Here is a 16,562-nt window from a genome sequence, read left to right as displayed (position 1 = left end):
ATTTAAAGTTAATTGTGGTAATGTACAGTACCAAAATTAGAAAACAGTTGTCTCTGTCCAAATATTTATGGACCTAACTGTATATATAACCTTACATAGCATCTCTTCCCAAACATTAGTTGGTGGACTTTGCGATGGTACAGAAGGCTTTGCTTTTAAGTCAAGTGTGTAAAGAAGATGGTTTTTTTTGTGGATTTTTGTGTATACATGCATATATTTATATACTCTCTTAGGATGTTTATGGGTACACTTTTTTATAACTTAAACAATAAAACCAAAAAGGGCTCCCACTTATTTCATAAACAGAAATGCTCTCAGGTTGCCAATACCACTGGCTTATTTACAGCAGAACTAACCCATTGAAATTGAAAAACTATTTTGGCCCCACAGAAGTTTTTTTTCCCCAATATGTGCTAGTATACACAGAAGAGTTTTTTACATTATAAAAGACTTGATTGCTAGTACTTCTATCTTCTGGCCAGGCCGACGTGATTTCAGCAGCTTTAAAACATTTTGACAAGACAGCATCCTGAACTACACGTGAACGATGCTTTATAGCAAAACAAAAATGTTAACTGGCAGGTAGAAAAATGTATGGCAGAAGAAAACAAAAAAAAACATACCCGCCAGCATTTTTTTTTTTTTTGCACAACCTTTTCCATCTTTACTTGAAATTCCTCCCTTCTAACCTGTCTAATCCCCTTTGGTAATCCAGAAAAACACAAATCTATCCTGGACTGCAGAGGGGACCAGAATCTATAACCTCTATACCATCTGCATTTAGCTCAGATAATCCAAAATATCATTCATCACAGTTTTCAGTGTTCTAGCTCCCCTTGTATCACCACATTTGTGGGTCAGCTCCACCCTTCAGAACAAACCCAGAAAATCAAAAATTTGGCTGCAATCCTATTGACTAAGCCATTCCCAACAACCTTTTTTTTGCTTTCTGTTGGTGCCTTTTTTTGGTTGTCTCCATTTTTCTTATGTGCACTTGCCTAAATGCATATGTCTGCTAAGTGGTGCCATGGCATGCATTTCAGTTGGCTATGGTCTGTCCTGGTTGACTGGCAGAGGTTGGGGCAATGGTTCCTTCTGGCCCAAAGGTAAAAGTGGTTAAACACTCTAGGTGAAAACAGCTTTCTGTTGATGGCTCCACATTGGTAGAAATGCTCATCAGAAACAGTCAGGCAGAAGCCTGAGAATGATGCGCAAGTACATTGTTTGAGTTGTCATGTCCTGGGCAGATGGCTGGGTGTTGTGAAGAAACCCCTTCAGCCATTACACATTGCTATCACTGGATTGTCAAAAGAAGGGTATTTTGGCATACTTCAGAATTCTCTCCTCCTGGATCTTCAGAATAATCCAAATGGCTTATACAAGGTCTGGCCTTCCCCTACTTCAAGGAGTTACGGCTTATTTTAAGTGCTTCAACTTTGTTATCTTTATATGCAAAATAGCCACCTGGGGTAATCCAGACACCATTATCTGGCATAACAAGGTGGATGTAGCTTGTCAGGTATTTCTAATCTTTGGATATTTCTTTTATACCATCTTAAAATTATATTTTCAGCAGCTCCTGGTTTTAGGTATAATTATTCCCCCCCCCCCCCTCACCCAATAGGCTAGCTATGTCCCACAGGTATTGTGCAGAGAGGTGAGTCAGATATACTGGAAATTTTACCTATTCTACTGTAATTTTCCTTTCCAGCCTATCCATATGCCAGCAAAACCTTTTCCAAGTGTCAGTTGCAAGTCTAGTTAATGGGAGGTGGGGGGAGGAGTAATGGAACAAAGTTTATGCTATTTTATCTTCTTGTTAATAGTGACAGGTTCAACATTCTGCTCTTAAAGTTTCTTACTCAGAACATGCACATAGTTGTAATCAGGGGGTCCTTTTTATTAGGGTAGTGTACTTTAAACCAAAGAGGGCTTTTATGTGCTTTTAGGTCTTAAAAACACTAATATCAAGACACACAAATTGCACAGGCTAAAAGGCACATTTTGAGATAAAAATATATATTTTTCGCATAGTTGCCTAATTTTAAAGAATAGTTAAAGGAACACAGTTGCAAAGGTATGACAAAAATACATTAAAAAATATGCATGCTGCAAAAACTTCCCTATTCGTATACATAAATTTACACATCTCTCATTGTGTATTACCAGGATTGAATTAGACCATTCTTTCCTACGTGGAATCTTAAGCAATATTAATGTGTATTTAAACAAAATAAAATAATCCTCCAGCAGTAGCTACTGACATTTAGTAAAATGCCAGAGCCATAAATTATCTAAAATTGTGAATCAGTGAAATTTAGACCCTACTTTAGCTTGATGAAGAATGAAGTGTGCAATTAGAAAGTAGTTGGAAGTATTTAAACAGTGCAAAATTCATATTTTTTAATATTAGGTTAATTATTGGGTACTATTCTTAACTTTCCCTTACAGTGTCCTTAGAATCAACAAGCATTTTTAAAAATGTTTTTTGCTCATAATAGGGCATAAAACAGAAAATATTTTTCAAAGCAATGAGACAACCTCTTTTCTTCATCATTTTGCCAATGTGGCAAGTAACATCTCCAACATAACTTTGTAGTTCAGTTCAACCAGGTTTGCATCGAAAGTTATGCTGTGATAGTACTTTGTGCCCACCAGAATTGCTCTGTGCTTTCCAGAATCCTCTAACCTCTGCTCTCAGGTGTCTGGGCAGCATGAAACACATCTGGTGGTTCTACCCAGTGGTGCAGGATTACCAAAACCGATTACAGAGTCTTCCAGTTGATCTCATCCGTACTACTTACCTCTTTGTCTCCGAGATTGGAATGCATTCTAATGAGAAAAATGGTTATGCCTTTACCAAAATATCCTAAAAAGTTTAGTAAATATATGCTGTTAGTGGCAAGAATTGCACTGGCTAAGGTCTAGAAATCCCCTAACATCTCCCATACCAGGTTGTCGACAAAACTCCACTAGATAAAGGGGAATGGCAAACTCACCTGCACTCTCAAGGACACTCACCATGCTTTTGAACCTACTTGAACCCATGGATTGATTATTGTTCATTAACACAAGACCCTTCCTGATGTGGACTCCCACCTCCATTTTTTAATTTTTTTTTTACTGTTGTTCCCCTTTACCCCCACCCACCTCTTATGCCCCCTCTATATTATGTTTCCCCTCTATATAGGTATTCTGCAAAATAACACCTTGTAACACTTTCTGTGATTTGTACTATTGGTTATGCAGACTATTACTTTGTATATGCTCTGAGGGTAATGATCCCATTTCCCCATTGCCATATCATTCTTGGATAAAAATGTATTGAAATAAAAAATTAAAATGATTATTTACTGCTTTACAAGTTCCATGCAGAACATGCTGCTGCTGCCTTTTATGCTGCTGTGTATTAGACTGGCCAGCCACTCCCCATGCATATTCTGATAGAAACTTCTACTAAGTTTCTTACAGAACTTTGGGAATTCTGCATCACCAAACTTCCAGCACTTTCATACCCTAAATTCTCCATTCATCAAATTAGGCTTACTCTTTACACTACCAATTATCTGTGGGAATCATCCAATTCCACTTATTCATCACTCACTACAGAGTATAACTCTGCTTTATGGATGTGTAATACCCCTGAAGAAACTCAAAGGGCGAAACGCATTGGGTTAGAAACAGAAAGCACCTGACTGGACTTTTTGGAAGGGGTGCTTGACTCACAACAGCAGTTGAACAACTGCAAATAATACAAAATGTATACATCTATTTTTACTGTATGTCTTAAATTCTTTCTGCATAGTAAGGTATTTATACAGATTCACTATTTTTGTTGCTTATGGACTATTTTAGCATATTATTGTATTTGAAAACATTTTTAATGTCAAGGCATGTGTCTTTAAGCTAGTTTGTAAACTATCGCCACCATAAACTAGTATCTTAGCCCAGATCACAAAAAAACTAAATTCTAATACATCCATACCAGAAAATAAAACATCCCATGGCATAAATACTGTATTATTTTCTTTTCTGTCACATTTGTGGATTATGTGGTTATGCCCTTACTTTTCAGCTAGCCAATGCAATTAGTGATTTTCAAACCCATAATGCTACCTACATAGAATATTACAGAATTACATTAGTCCTATAAAGCTATTCTACTAATTTAACCTAGAGTAACATACTACACAATGAAGAGTTCATATGATAAATCAAACAGAAATCTCTCTCTAAATAACCCCTATGTGAGACACCAACAACAACATTTTAAACAGATACTCTACCACTAACTTGTATATCAGGAATTAGGTCAGTATTACTCAGTGCAGCCTTACTATTTCATGTTTGACGGTGTATATTCCAAATGAATAGGTGCAAAAAGTATGAAGTCGCAGCCCCTCCAAGCCTTTACTCCATTGCTCATAACCTTATTAGGAGACCCAATAGATAACCAAAAAAATTGTAAATCACTACTTAATTGTAAAAACAAATACAATATTGAACATTTGTGTCGGTAGACACAATATTGCATGCATCCAAAGCCTACTGCAATATACACTTGAATATGAAGTCTTGGCATGTCCTAATATATATTGATATGACTGATATTACATGATTACATCACCACTATACCCAACAAAAGGTAATAGGCCTTTCTTAAGAGCTCTTGACAAACCAAAGCAATGGCTGCACTTATATAAGCCCTGAAGTCTATTGCAGACAGTGAATTGGCAGACAAAACAACAATAGAATGCAGAATGAGGAACAAGGAAGCCAATTAATATCCACTCTTGGTGGCTGCACATAATTTACAACTTCCTCGGACTTTTCTGTCACACAGCCAATCAGGTGCAATTACCTAAAACAAGAAAGGAGGATATCCTTTTTAAAGAAACAAACAAATATCAGTTATTTCAGCTGTTACTCATTGAGCACACCAATAGAAAAACCAGTACTAGCCAATAAGGTGTAGGGTATGCAAGCTGACACGAGAAAAGAGTCTGTTGTCACTCTTTTATTGCACAATCATAGAGTAGGGAGGTGACAGACCATTATTAACTGCAACAGAACAAAATACAGTCACTAACCTGGTTCTGATGTCTGGTAGGGTGTGCAAATCTAAGGAAAACATATCCTTCGGCAGCTAAAAATCCCACATACAAATTTATCCTGCCAGTAATTCAGCTTTAACACTGCCACCCCTGTCAGTGAACTCCTCAAATGAAAATCTTAGCTAGCTGTATGGTAGAGAAAAATAATAGTGCTATTCTGAAAATGAGAATATTGTTTCTTTTCACTACTGTACCATTTTTACATTTCCCAATTTAATTTTGACATGTATGAAAAGCCATGTTTTAATTTTGGATAGAGTATGAAAATTTTTTTCGCTGTTGGGCAAATTCACTTTCCGTCCAGGAGATGTAACATAAAGTTACAGAGGAAATTTCAAAAATAGAGAAGAATTCCCCTCTCTAACAATTGTTCCTAGAAAAAAAAGGGTCCACATTGGAAATTTTAACTTACATTTTGGTCTTGGGGGTGACATTTACTCACACATTCCCTTTTAAAGAATCAATTACTACCTTAACCCTGGAAGATTCTTCACCAGAAAATGTTTTAGTAAAAGTAAAATTTATTAATTTAAAAATAGACCCCCTAAATGTTTGGATTTCCCATCCATTCTTTTTCTTACAAGTACAATTGTTACCAGCAGAAACAAAAGGATGATCTCAGAATTAAAAACTAAACTGTATCCACAATATATATATATATATATATATATATATGCATTTATACATACATGTGCAGTCTTCCCCATTAAGATGAACAGCATAACATAGAATATGTGATAAATAGATTGGCAGAATAACATCCTTAATTACCCTACTTATGTCCACCCTTCATTCAGCAAGATGAAAATTATCTTGCTGAAATAGAACCTGGCTCTCAGTTCCAGGAAACTCATTTTGTTTCTGTTCCTGCTATGCTTAATCAAAGTCCTTTCCTTCAAGAACAGAATAAAAACACAGCAGTGCATTAACTCCATAAACGGAAACAGCAGTAAGATGTTAACACTGATGTAAGAGAAATTATATACAAAGGTCAAAACTTTATTTACACGCACACATTTATTAACACTAGTTAATTATACAGGCCATTAGAGTAAAGAATGAATGTAAGAAATTTTTTCTAGAAATTATCATAAGGCCTAGTAAAATATAGATCTATAAACATGGGCAAGAGAGAATGTCTAGCTTTAAGTCAGGCAAGTGTATTTAGTAAAACAGTGTAAAGAATCCTAACTTTAAAGTGTAACTACACCTGCGATTGCTCACCTATTCCCAGTTCCATCGTAGAGTGCCACCACGTTCATTACAATCATCTTTATTGGCTATGCTGGGATGATGTAACTCCCATGTAAATGTGTGAGAGTTCATTATTCCTGGCACACGAAGCCGGGTTTGCAGCGATTACCTGGTAACCAACGCTGATCTGCACATGCGAAGTGTTTGTAATACAGAACGATACGAGAAAGGCACCTATCAATCACAGACATTGAGTGTCTTGGACATTTCAATTCTCCTACTACTGAGTGCCCCATAATACCTTGACAGAGGTACCATTAGTCCAATTAGTATGGAGAAGTCAAAGTCCAGCAAAAAATAAAAAATAAAAAAAAGAGCCTCCAACCTACCTTGACCTTAAAGCATGTAAAGGTAAAATAAAAACTGCATATGGGGGGAAAAAAAACAGGAAAATATGCATGTATGAAATCGGATCGTTGTCATACATGCAAATTTCCCTGTTTTTTCCTTTAAATACTTTTCAACTACAGATTACATGCAGAGCCATATTACCTGTTGTTAACGGACAACTCATGTCCCTTTCAGAACTGAAATTGCAAGGAAAAGTGTCAGCCCTTCCCAGTTGCCTATTAAGCTATGTACTCAAAATGGTGTAAGTATTTGTTTTGTACTGTTTTTTAGGACCAAAAGAATAACAAAGAAGCGCACACAGGGAAGATCTGAATTTCTAAAACAATCAACTTGTGTTGTTTTTACACTTACCAAAAAGAGAAAATGCCTATATACGTAATCGACCAAAAGAAAACAAGGAAAATTTCTATATAACTGTCCATTGCTGTGTGTATTATTCATTTCAGTGTGGTACAAAACTCGACACAAGGAAATAAGTATGCCAAAAATGGAAGCTTATCATTTACTACCATACAATTTTATTCAGCTGCACCTGCAAACACTGCTCAGCCACATGCTTGAGAAACATGTTTGAATTTAATGAAATGAAACTCTTCAATTTTGTAGTTTATACTTCTCAAAATAAATAGGTTTACAATATAAATGTGAAAGTATGTGTTTCAGTAAAGAGTAAGCAAACATTAGTATAGAATATGATAAGATAACAACAAAGTGACTTGTAAATTATTTAAATAGTGTAGTCTAAAGCTGCGTACACACTGCCAATTTTTGTCGTTGGAAAGGATCTTTCACGATCCTTTCCAACGACAAGGGAGTGCACGATGCATGAACGGTGCTGTACATACAGCACCCTTCATGCTCTATGGAGAGGGGAGGGGGAGAGCGACGGAGCGGCACCCTGCTGCGCGCTCTCCCCTTCACTTTCATTACGATCGGCTGTCGTCCATCGTCAGTGGATCCGGCAGGTCGGTCGTCCGGACGATGGACGACACCGACTGTACACACGGCAGATTTTCGCCCGATAATTGGACGATGCCGATTATCGGGCGATAAAAATCTGACGTGTGTACGTAGCTTTAAATGTGCAATAGATTAGCTTTTCAGTTTCCCTGTTCTACTCTACCCTAAAACACCTACCCACTGCCATGGCATAGAGATAATTATTTGTGACACACAAGGTACTGACCAGATAATATATGTCTTTTAACAATGCCCTGACATATATTATTTATAATTCATGCATTTATTCACCCTGAGATTGAGGAGATTAGGAACTGGCCTGGCACTGATAGCAGGAGCTCACACACAGTGGAGCATTACTAGGAGTGACACCTTCTTACACCTTGTCTGCTAACAACTGTAACAACTTGAACTTATTACTCTATAGATATGTGGATAATACATTTCTGATTTTGTCTTAAACATTTGTTAACAGGCAGCTGTTCAGATTCCTTCTTCCACCAGGAGGAAGGGGTAGGTGCAGGGACTAGGACAGAGAGCAATGGACAGGTCTGGGAAATGGCCAGTTTCCTGCTCAATTTATAGGAACTATAACATGAAAAAATAGTATAATTTTTTAAAAATAAGGAAACATGCTTCTACTACACAATGATGTCATTTAAAATAGACTTGTGATCAGGTTTCTAAAGCCCTGTATAGAAGCTGAATAACTGTTCTAGTGACAGTAAAACAAATACCTTGTGTACAAAAAGCACTCTTCTATTCCATGAAGAAGGGAAGGGGAGGTGACCTGCTTTTAGGTTTACCCTGAATAGGCACAGTGACAGGTTCTGATAATAGATAGTCTTGAAATCTGGCTGTCCAGCCATGCCAACATGCGGAAGTCACATGCTCCTTCATACATGTAATTATTTAGGTCTACGTGTTTGTTTGTCCCAGTTTAACCCAACCATTGACATTTATTAAACATCAGATCACATCACATTTAGCAAAAGTGTATCTACCACTTAAAATTATAGAAAGTAACATATCAAGAAAAATAGCAAACAAAATATTTGCAGGGTGAATAAGTATTTGTCATACTTTAGACCAACCTTTCCAAACCTTTTCAGCCTTTCCAGTCCTGAGGAACTTTAAAGTAATTTTCAGGTGTCAGGAACCCTTCCAAAAATTCTATTTGCATTGGTTTCCAGAAAGGCACCTTTACAGATAGCTGAAAATGTCCTTGGTTTTATGCCGCTTGCTCCGTCACGTAGATTGGCACCAGTCAATCAATCAGTCACAACTCAGGTAAATTCTGGAGGAACCCTACCTAGGGTTACACAGAACTATGGTTGAGAATGGCTGCTTTAGACTATGCTTCTTTTTTATCACACATAACACATTTTCTTTTATTTTCTTTAGTAGTATTTCTCTGAATAGACAGCAAGTTTCTGGTAATGAAGGCCTCCAGCAAAATGCTACAACCACCATGAAAAAGATGATATTTTCTGATATGTAGACAGAGCAAAGCTACATACAAGCAATACAGTAGATAATGATCATTGGAAACAATTATTAGTGATAGTTTTCAGAGACAGCAAGAATAAACAAGCTATATACAGACAGGCTGGCCATTCCATCTAGGGGTGGGATTGTCTCCACAAGAAACAGCAGCCATCATTAGCTCACAATGGTCATTCACTATTATTACACAGTGTTTATATAGAGCCAACATATTACGCAGTGCTGCACATTAAATATTGATCTAACATTACAGATACAATACCAATGTTGAGGATTGTTATAAAGCATTACAGGTGCTGTAATTCCAGGTCTTAATGGGAGCAGGTAACTGTAAAATCCCCACAACAGGACACCGACTAGGGATCCTGGTCTGAATGATAAAATGTCTTCATTCCTGGCCACCAGTCCAATATATCTTATTAGCAATAGCCCAGGCATGCCCATCTGCCCTCTCTTGTATCGGAAGGACTTCAAAACACTATTTGTATATTTTTTTCCTAGTTTATTATTTTTGTATTATTTTATCACTGGCTTCTTTGGAATGCATTTAGTTTATTACATTTGCAACCTAAATAATAATCCTGGAATTCATCTAGAAAATGTAGCAGCTGTTTTAATGGTTCATTGATTGAGAACAATTGCAAAACAATTGTGTCCTTGTTAAGCAATTATTTTTTTGATCTATATAATCTAAACGTTTCCGTAGCACAGGGACTGAATGCTTATGTAAATGGCACATTTCATTTGTTTTATCCTAATGCAGGATTAAGCTGTAAAAATAGAGTTCATATAAAGCTGAACCAAAGTCATACTTTGAAAAGTACATCACCTGGTGGATATTGCAGAAAGGGACAAGTGAACAACTGTTCTTATCTGCCTGATCACTGCCCAGCTGTCAAATTTTGCTGACCATGCACATCCCAGCAGTGGTTGCTTGGGAAAAGCCAACAATTCTGACTTCTCTTGGACATTCCTGAAATTAATGAACTCCCATGTCCCTGTGCAAGAATCACATCTTGGTATAGCCAATCAAAATTGTAAGGAAGAAGGAAAGAAGAAGGAAGAGGGTGGCTCCCTGCTATGGAACAGGTGGGTAGAGTGGTTTTTAGGTACACTAAGTTGTAACTATTTATATGTTTTGTTTGAAGAGATTATTCTATCATTGGTCAAAAAAAAATGAAAAAAGCAAACCAGTTGTGCAGGTGTTACTAGCATATACCTATGGAAGCCTCCAAAAATCCTCCAGTCATGGCCATATGTTGGGCTCTTCTGACAGGTGTACTTATCCCTTCCTGCCTCCTTCATATTCCTATTGGAAATTAGATTGCCAATAAAAATGAATGGAGGCTTGGTTTTACAGATGTCTGTCGTGGATATGGGTGCCCAAACTTTTTTGACCTATGAGTCTCTTTGGTTTGTATTTGTAAAGGATTTCAATAACGTACAATACAATTAAACATATGGCATTTTTAACACAAATATCAATATTACTTTATTTCACAACTATGGTTCTCTACTCTCAGGTGAATTTAAATTACGCCAATGATCATTTCAGCGATCTGTGGGGTGACATTCCTCGCACTGGCCAGCAATGTAAGAGGCATTCTTCCCACTGACCACCACACTAATAATTTACTGTGAAATGTGGATATAGTAGTTATAGAAGTGGTTCCTTGAAAACATGACATTTATTTCACGTGTTCCTCTTTGGTATAAAGGTAGAGAAACACTGCACTGCATATTTTCTTTTCTCAATGTAAATCCTTGTAGGATGCAAAAACTGTATTCTCTATATATTCTTTAACAACATCTCTATTTCTGGGGAATATTTATGACGTAGTAAATCTAGCATTAGGCAAACCCTATCTGTTTTTACCCTAGGTAAAAAACACATGCTCCCAAATACTTGCTAAATGCCACATTCACTTTTAAGTCTGTAGAACATTTCAGGTTTTTCCACCTGTGGGCACAATTTTGACAGGTATATCAAATTATTCTATCATAAGTAGTTTTATTAAATCCTTTATTTTTATTTGCATCCAAAAGCAGAAGCTGTTGGTTAATTGATACAATTTGCAGTGTACATTTGTGATGCTTATTAAATAAAAGCACATAAGTAAATAATATCCATAAAAAATCAATTGGCTTTACTTCCTCATTATACACCTACATTCTATTTTAGTGCACAAATGGAAAGTTATATCCTTGACTTCAAACACAAATACCAATCTATAAATGGATAAGAGTAAACATGTGCTAGTTCTACCAGAAATGATGCAAGAAGTGTTCTATATTTGGTTCCACTACATACCAAATCATGGGTGTTCTTCTATCTATTCAGGTGTATAAAGTAGTATCCCAGTTATAATTTCTATTTTATTCTTTCCCAAATCCCCCAATCGGCCACTGTTTACTTTTTATTTTTACCAGAAATATTGGGTAGACTCTCCTTACCCTTTCCAGTCATGTAGCACTGTCCTCAGCCCCTACTAGATTCAATACATGTGAACTTGTCATTTACCCATCTTACAAGATGAGTGGTCATGAGAGTGGCCTCCAGCATGCCTGCCCCAGCCACCCTGCTGCCAGAAGAGTAAGAGGACCTGTCTAGTATGTCAAAGGACTGAATAGGAGACAGAATGAGAATATTCCCTTTGCCTTTTTTTATTATAAACTATATCAAACTTTTTTTTCTTATTTTGTATTAGGTAGGTTTCTTTTTTATCTGTGACTCATTAGAGAGATTTCTCTTCACTTCTCTTCTCAATAGGAAGAGGATATATTTTTAATGCAAGGAAAAGCTCATATTAATTAAGTATCCCCACTATTCCTATCCTGTTGGCAACTGAAAATTTTGGATTTACCCCAATTTTTACTTTCAGCGATATTGGCAATTAGGGTAATTGTCGAGATTGATGTTTCCTGAAATGATGCACATACACTCAATCATCATCTCTCACAACAATCATTAGTGATCATTTTAAGTGAAAGTTTTACAAGCAGTTACTGTACAGACAAGCTCCATGTTCTGCACAGGGCACCAGGGACTAGGGTAGTCCTCATTAGGAAATAGTCATTTAGCATAGCTGATCTCTAAGGACTATTTGGTACATTAATGTGCGTTCAAAAAGGCAGGCTGTCAAAATGGATGGCCTGCTAATGTACCCTAATGCACACAACAGAGCATGAGACCTTTTTTATTCCAGTGTGAAACAATGTTGTTGTGTGCTGCCTTAGCGCATTAGGGTGCCATTCAAAATTAATAGCACTGCAACACAGCATGTTATGTGCATTACCACAAGCTGCGGTATTGTGCTAATGGTACCATAGAGCATATATTTTAATGTGGCGTGCAGTCTTTTAATAGTGTAGTGGTTTTAGTCCTCACCTCTCTAAAAAAAATAAAAAAAAAAAAAAAAAAATCTAAAATCAGATTTTCATGTTAAGTAATAATTTATTGGAATATTTTGACAATACTATAATCTTTTCCTCCTCTACCCCCTTCCCCCCAGTGGCCGACACCTTATTTGTTCAAGCCAAGGAACGCATCTACGTCCTGTACTAGGATGCTGGCTTGGATATGACCGCTCTCCTTTAAATTTGCCACGATCTTACAGTTTTGCAGTCTGATTCTTGGGGAAAAAGGAGAATGAGGAAATGCTTCCTCTCGTATGTACAAAACTAGAGAATTCATCCCAGCCTTGGCTAAGTCACTGTAAGTGTATAAAAGACACACACACACACTTCATCATGTTTTAATTCTCTAAAGACTCTTCAAGTTTAGCAAAACTTTTTGTTGATTTGCCACAAATACATTTACCTTCTAAGTCCTGGTGTGGGCTTGCAAGGTGGCATTTTTGTAGAGCATTGTCAGTAAAGCTATGTTCAGGCCACTCTCTGTAATTTATGCAAATGTTGGTTTTCTCTTATCAGACTACTCAGACCCACCAATGAATCAGGAGGAAAAATTATATTGCTTAGGGTAACACACAAAGCGCTTGACAAAGAAAAGCTCTAAATGTCTGATATGCTATTTTGATTGATATGTCATCAGCTATTTTTGCACTGAACAAAACAATGTTAAACACTCCTAAAGTATATTCATTAGATCTAATGGGAACATATAGGAATTTCAAGGTTTACATACACTTTATGAATTGCTTTTAAAATGTAACTGTACAGTTGTAGGAAAAAAAAAAAAAAAAAAAAGATACTGATAGGAGAACTTTACCAGACCCATTGTAGAGTACATATGGCAATTATACACATTACACAATTACACAGAGATCATAACTTTTTAATGACTATACACACAATGATTATCATTATACTTTTTGCAAAGTTTATTTCCGATTAAATTCAGAGGATTTGATTGCTTAGGACTGGTTAACACCTTTGTGGTTTAGGTGAAGTTTGCTGAAGTTACCCGAGTTTACTGTTGCCATGTAAACAACTGCTGCTGTGTACATTATCTACAGGCTTGCAGTCTGCTTTATTTTTTAAGGAAAGCATTTATGAAAGGCTTACATCTTCTACAGTGCTTTACAGAGTCCATAATTAAGTCACTAACATAAATAGGCCCTAATGTGAACAGGGTCTTGCAAATTCATTGGTAAAAAAAACAAACAGCGTCCCCATTGGATGGTGGTTGTCTGTGACACCTCCATTAAACAGGTATACTTTCTGATATTACATTGGTTACAAATGGCCTGTAGTTAATGTACACAGTAGTAATTGGTTGTAATACCAATTACCACAGTAATAAGTGGCTGCTTGCGGTGTACAATTTACAAGATAAGTGAAATTAGTGTAGCAGGTAGGCACTCCAGGCAGTGTTTTTGCCCACAGCATAAAAAAGGAAAATGAAGGTAGATACTTAGGCAAACCTCAGCCAACATCCTACAAAAAGCAATCAAACAAGTAAGGTGGTAGCAACTGCCAGGTTGTGAGCTGCCCGGGAACAGTCCACCAACACTGCCTAAAATATTACTCAAACTTAGAAAAACAAAATAATTAAGTTAATTCCTTTTCTTGGTTTTGTAAAACTAATCTATCATCTTTTACTAGGCTTACAAAGACTGAAAACACAAAATGATATTAGAGTTTTTTTGAATCGTTTTGTCACACACACAAGATCCTAAAGATACATTATGTATGACTGCTTGTATGGATTGTTCAGACAATAAGAAAGAATAAAGCAGACAATAACAGGAGACAGATCAGCTAGGATGTTCAAAACACAACCAGGAAACCAGGAGACAATCTGTTTCTTTCATATAAGGGCTATTACCTTTTTAGCTGCACCACTTACATTTCTATATCATGCCTATAATGTTCAGGAAATTCACTGCACTGAGAAAGAAAATACAAATTATTTAAATCATGCCAGTTTCTAACACAAGGTCACATTGTGTTTTGTAGCACATGCATTATTGTGCATTAAAGCACTTTGCTTTAGGGTATTTCCTTTATATTTAATGGCTGGGTAATGCACCTCAACACAAAAAAATTAGACCTGTGTCATTTTTTTGTAAATCAATGCATCATAATGAAGTTAAAAATCAGACAATTGTATATTATAGTCTGATCAAATACTTACTTAGCAGCATATCTACGGTTCAATAAATTCTGGTCTCCTCAGTAAACAAGTTGCTGAATCTTCTCAGCTGTGCTGGATTTATGCTTTAACTTAGTTTTGTGCAGAGGCAGTGAACACCATTCATGGTCTTATAAAATAGATAAATGGCAGACAAAATATGCACGCTCATTGCCTGCACCTGTCTCTGTGGCAAGACCCTGAAAGAAAAGAGAACTGCAGAGATGGCAATATTTGGGGACTTCTTGAAGGAATACCCATCTGACACCCAATGTTCATTCACAGCTACAACTATGTTATTGCTATATATTTCTGCAGGAAAAAAAAACTCTTAGAACTTTTAAATTTTATAGAATATATAGATCAATACAATATGCACTTACTGTTTTAAAAAGTTTGTTTTCTGTTTATGTATTTACATTGAACATTTGTATGCAAAATAGGTCACCTGTATCAGACAAATTTCACCTTTTATCCTTCCATGGCTGCCATTGCAATTCTTTTGATATTTTGATATAAGGATCTGTAGTTATGCATTGGCCTTTGGCCAAAATAAATTGGCTTAAATAACAGTGGTATTTGAGTAGCAGTTTAGGGCTGGTTTTCACGATAAGCATTGATTTCCAACAAACAAATACAATTTATTTTAATTGGTCCTATTCCCACCCATGCCTGAAAAACATAATATGAAAATGTGTGCTGCATTTAGGTGCTTTGACTATCATAAAAAAATAAATGGCAACATGCACTGATGCGAAGCACATTACTTTCAGGTCCATCTAATATATATATATATATATATATATATATATATATATTATAATTATTACTGCTTTCTCTAGTAATAAAAAGAAAACTTAAGTTAAAAGACTACACATAAGGACACACTGTAAATGTTTTGTAATGACAGTAGCAATGAGTAAACCAGGAAGCAAGGAAAATAAACAGTACAGGACCTATATATTGCTGACAACAAGCAGATCTGCATTAAGGAAATAAGTGACAAGCACTGAAAGGGAACTTACCAAAGCAGATGTATGAGTCAAGTAAGAGGTCAGGTAGCTTGTTCAGTTCAGAGGCAGGTTTGGAATGATCAGTAGCTTTTTAGATACAGGAGGCAAATACACCACAACTAGTATCACTCAAAGGCTGAATAAATGTTTCAATTAGCAGTCAAGTGAACAGCTGCAAACAAGCAGAGACCTGGACTGGCAGACACAGGAGCTTGGTGCACGTCACAAGGACAGCTTGATGACTGAGTCAGAGGTGGGGAACTAGTGTCTCATTATTCTCCATCCCTGGGGACATAAAAGACATATGTCAATTACAAGAAAATCCCAATGCTTACAATACTTTTACTTTAGATATCGACATAAACTAAGATTTGTTTCTGTTCTATTCTAAAGAAATTACTGACTATTATTAACATGATCATATCACAAAGAGGCCTTTTTTATATATAAAGGTACAATGCTTATTATTTGCAATTTCAGTGAAAAAAAATGTCCTACTCTGCAAATTCCAGCTGCTAGTTTTCATCGTAGTAAGATTACATTACTTTTTTATTTTATTATTTTTATTGAATTGTTTTTTAAACAAAGGTAATAATAGAGTAAATAGAGAAAAAAAAAAGTATACAACCAATGTTACGAGCAAAAGGCATCATTCAAATGTCAAAGCCAATACTATAATGATATCAGAATGAAAACATTTGCCTCTCTAACATGGAGGCAAATAGTATAGCAAGGCTGTTACTGATTATGCTTTAATTACTAAGCCTC

General features: G+C 36.2%; 1 protein-coding gene across 1 annotated transcript in view; it reads right to left on the bottom strand.

Moving 5' to 3' along the window:
* RPH3AL (rabphilin 3A like (without C2 domains)) overlaps positions 1-15,958 on the bottom strand; it is a 38,680-nt gene extending 22,722 nt beyond the window's left edge. The window contains exon 1 of the mRNA XM_072406630.1: positions 15,807-15,958. The gene's annotated coding sequence lies outside the window, so the exon portion shown is untranslated. The remainder of the gene's footprint in view (positions 1-15,806) is intronic.
* Positions 15,959-16,562: the final 604 nt, after the last annotated feature.

Source organism: Pyxicephalus adspersus, chromosome 1, assembly GCF_032062135.1.
Source record: "Pyxicephalus adspersus chromosome 1, UCB_Pads_2.0, whole genome shotgun sequence".
NCBI lineage: Eukaryota > Metazoa > Chordata > Amphibia > Anura > Pyxicephalidae > Pyxicephalus > Pyxicephalus adspersus.
Note: the sequence above shows the minus strand (reverse complement) of the source record. Positions and strands in the feature narration are given on the sequence as shown.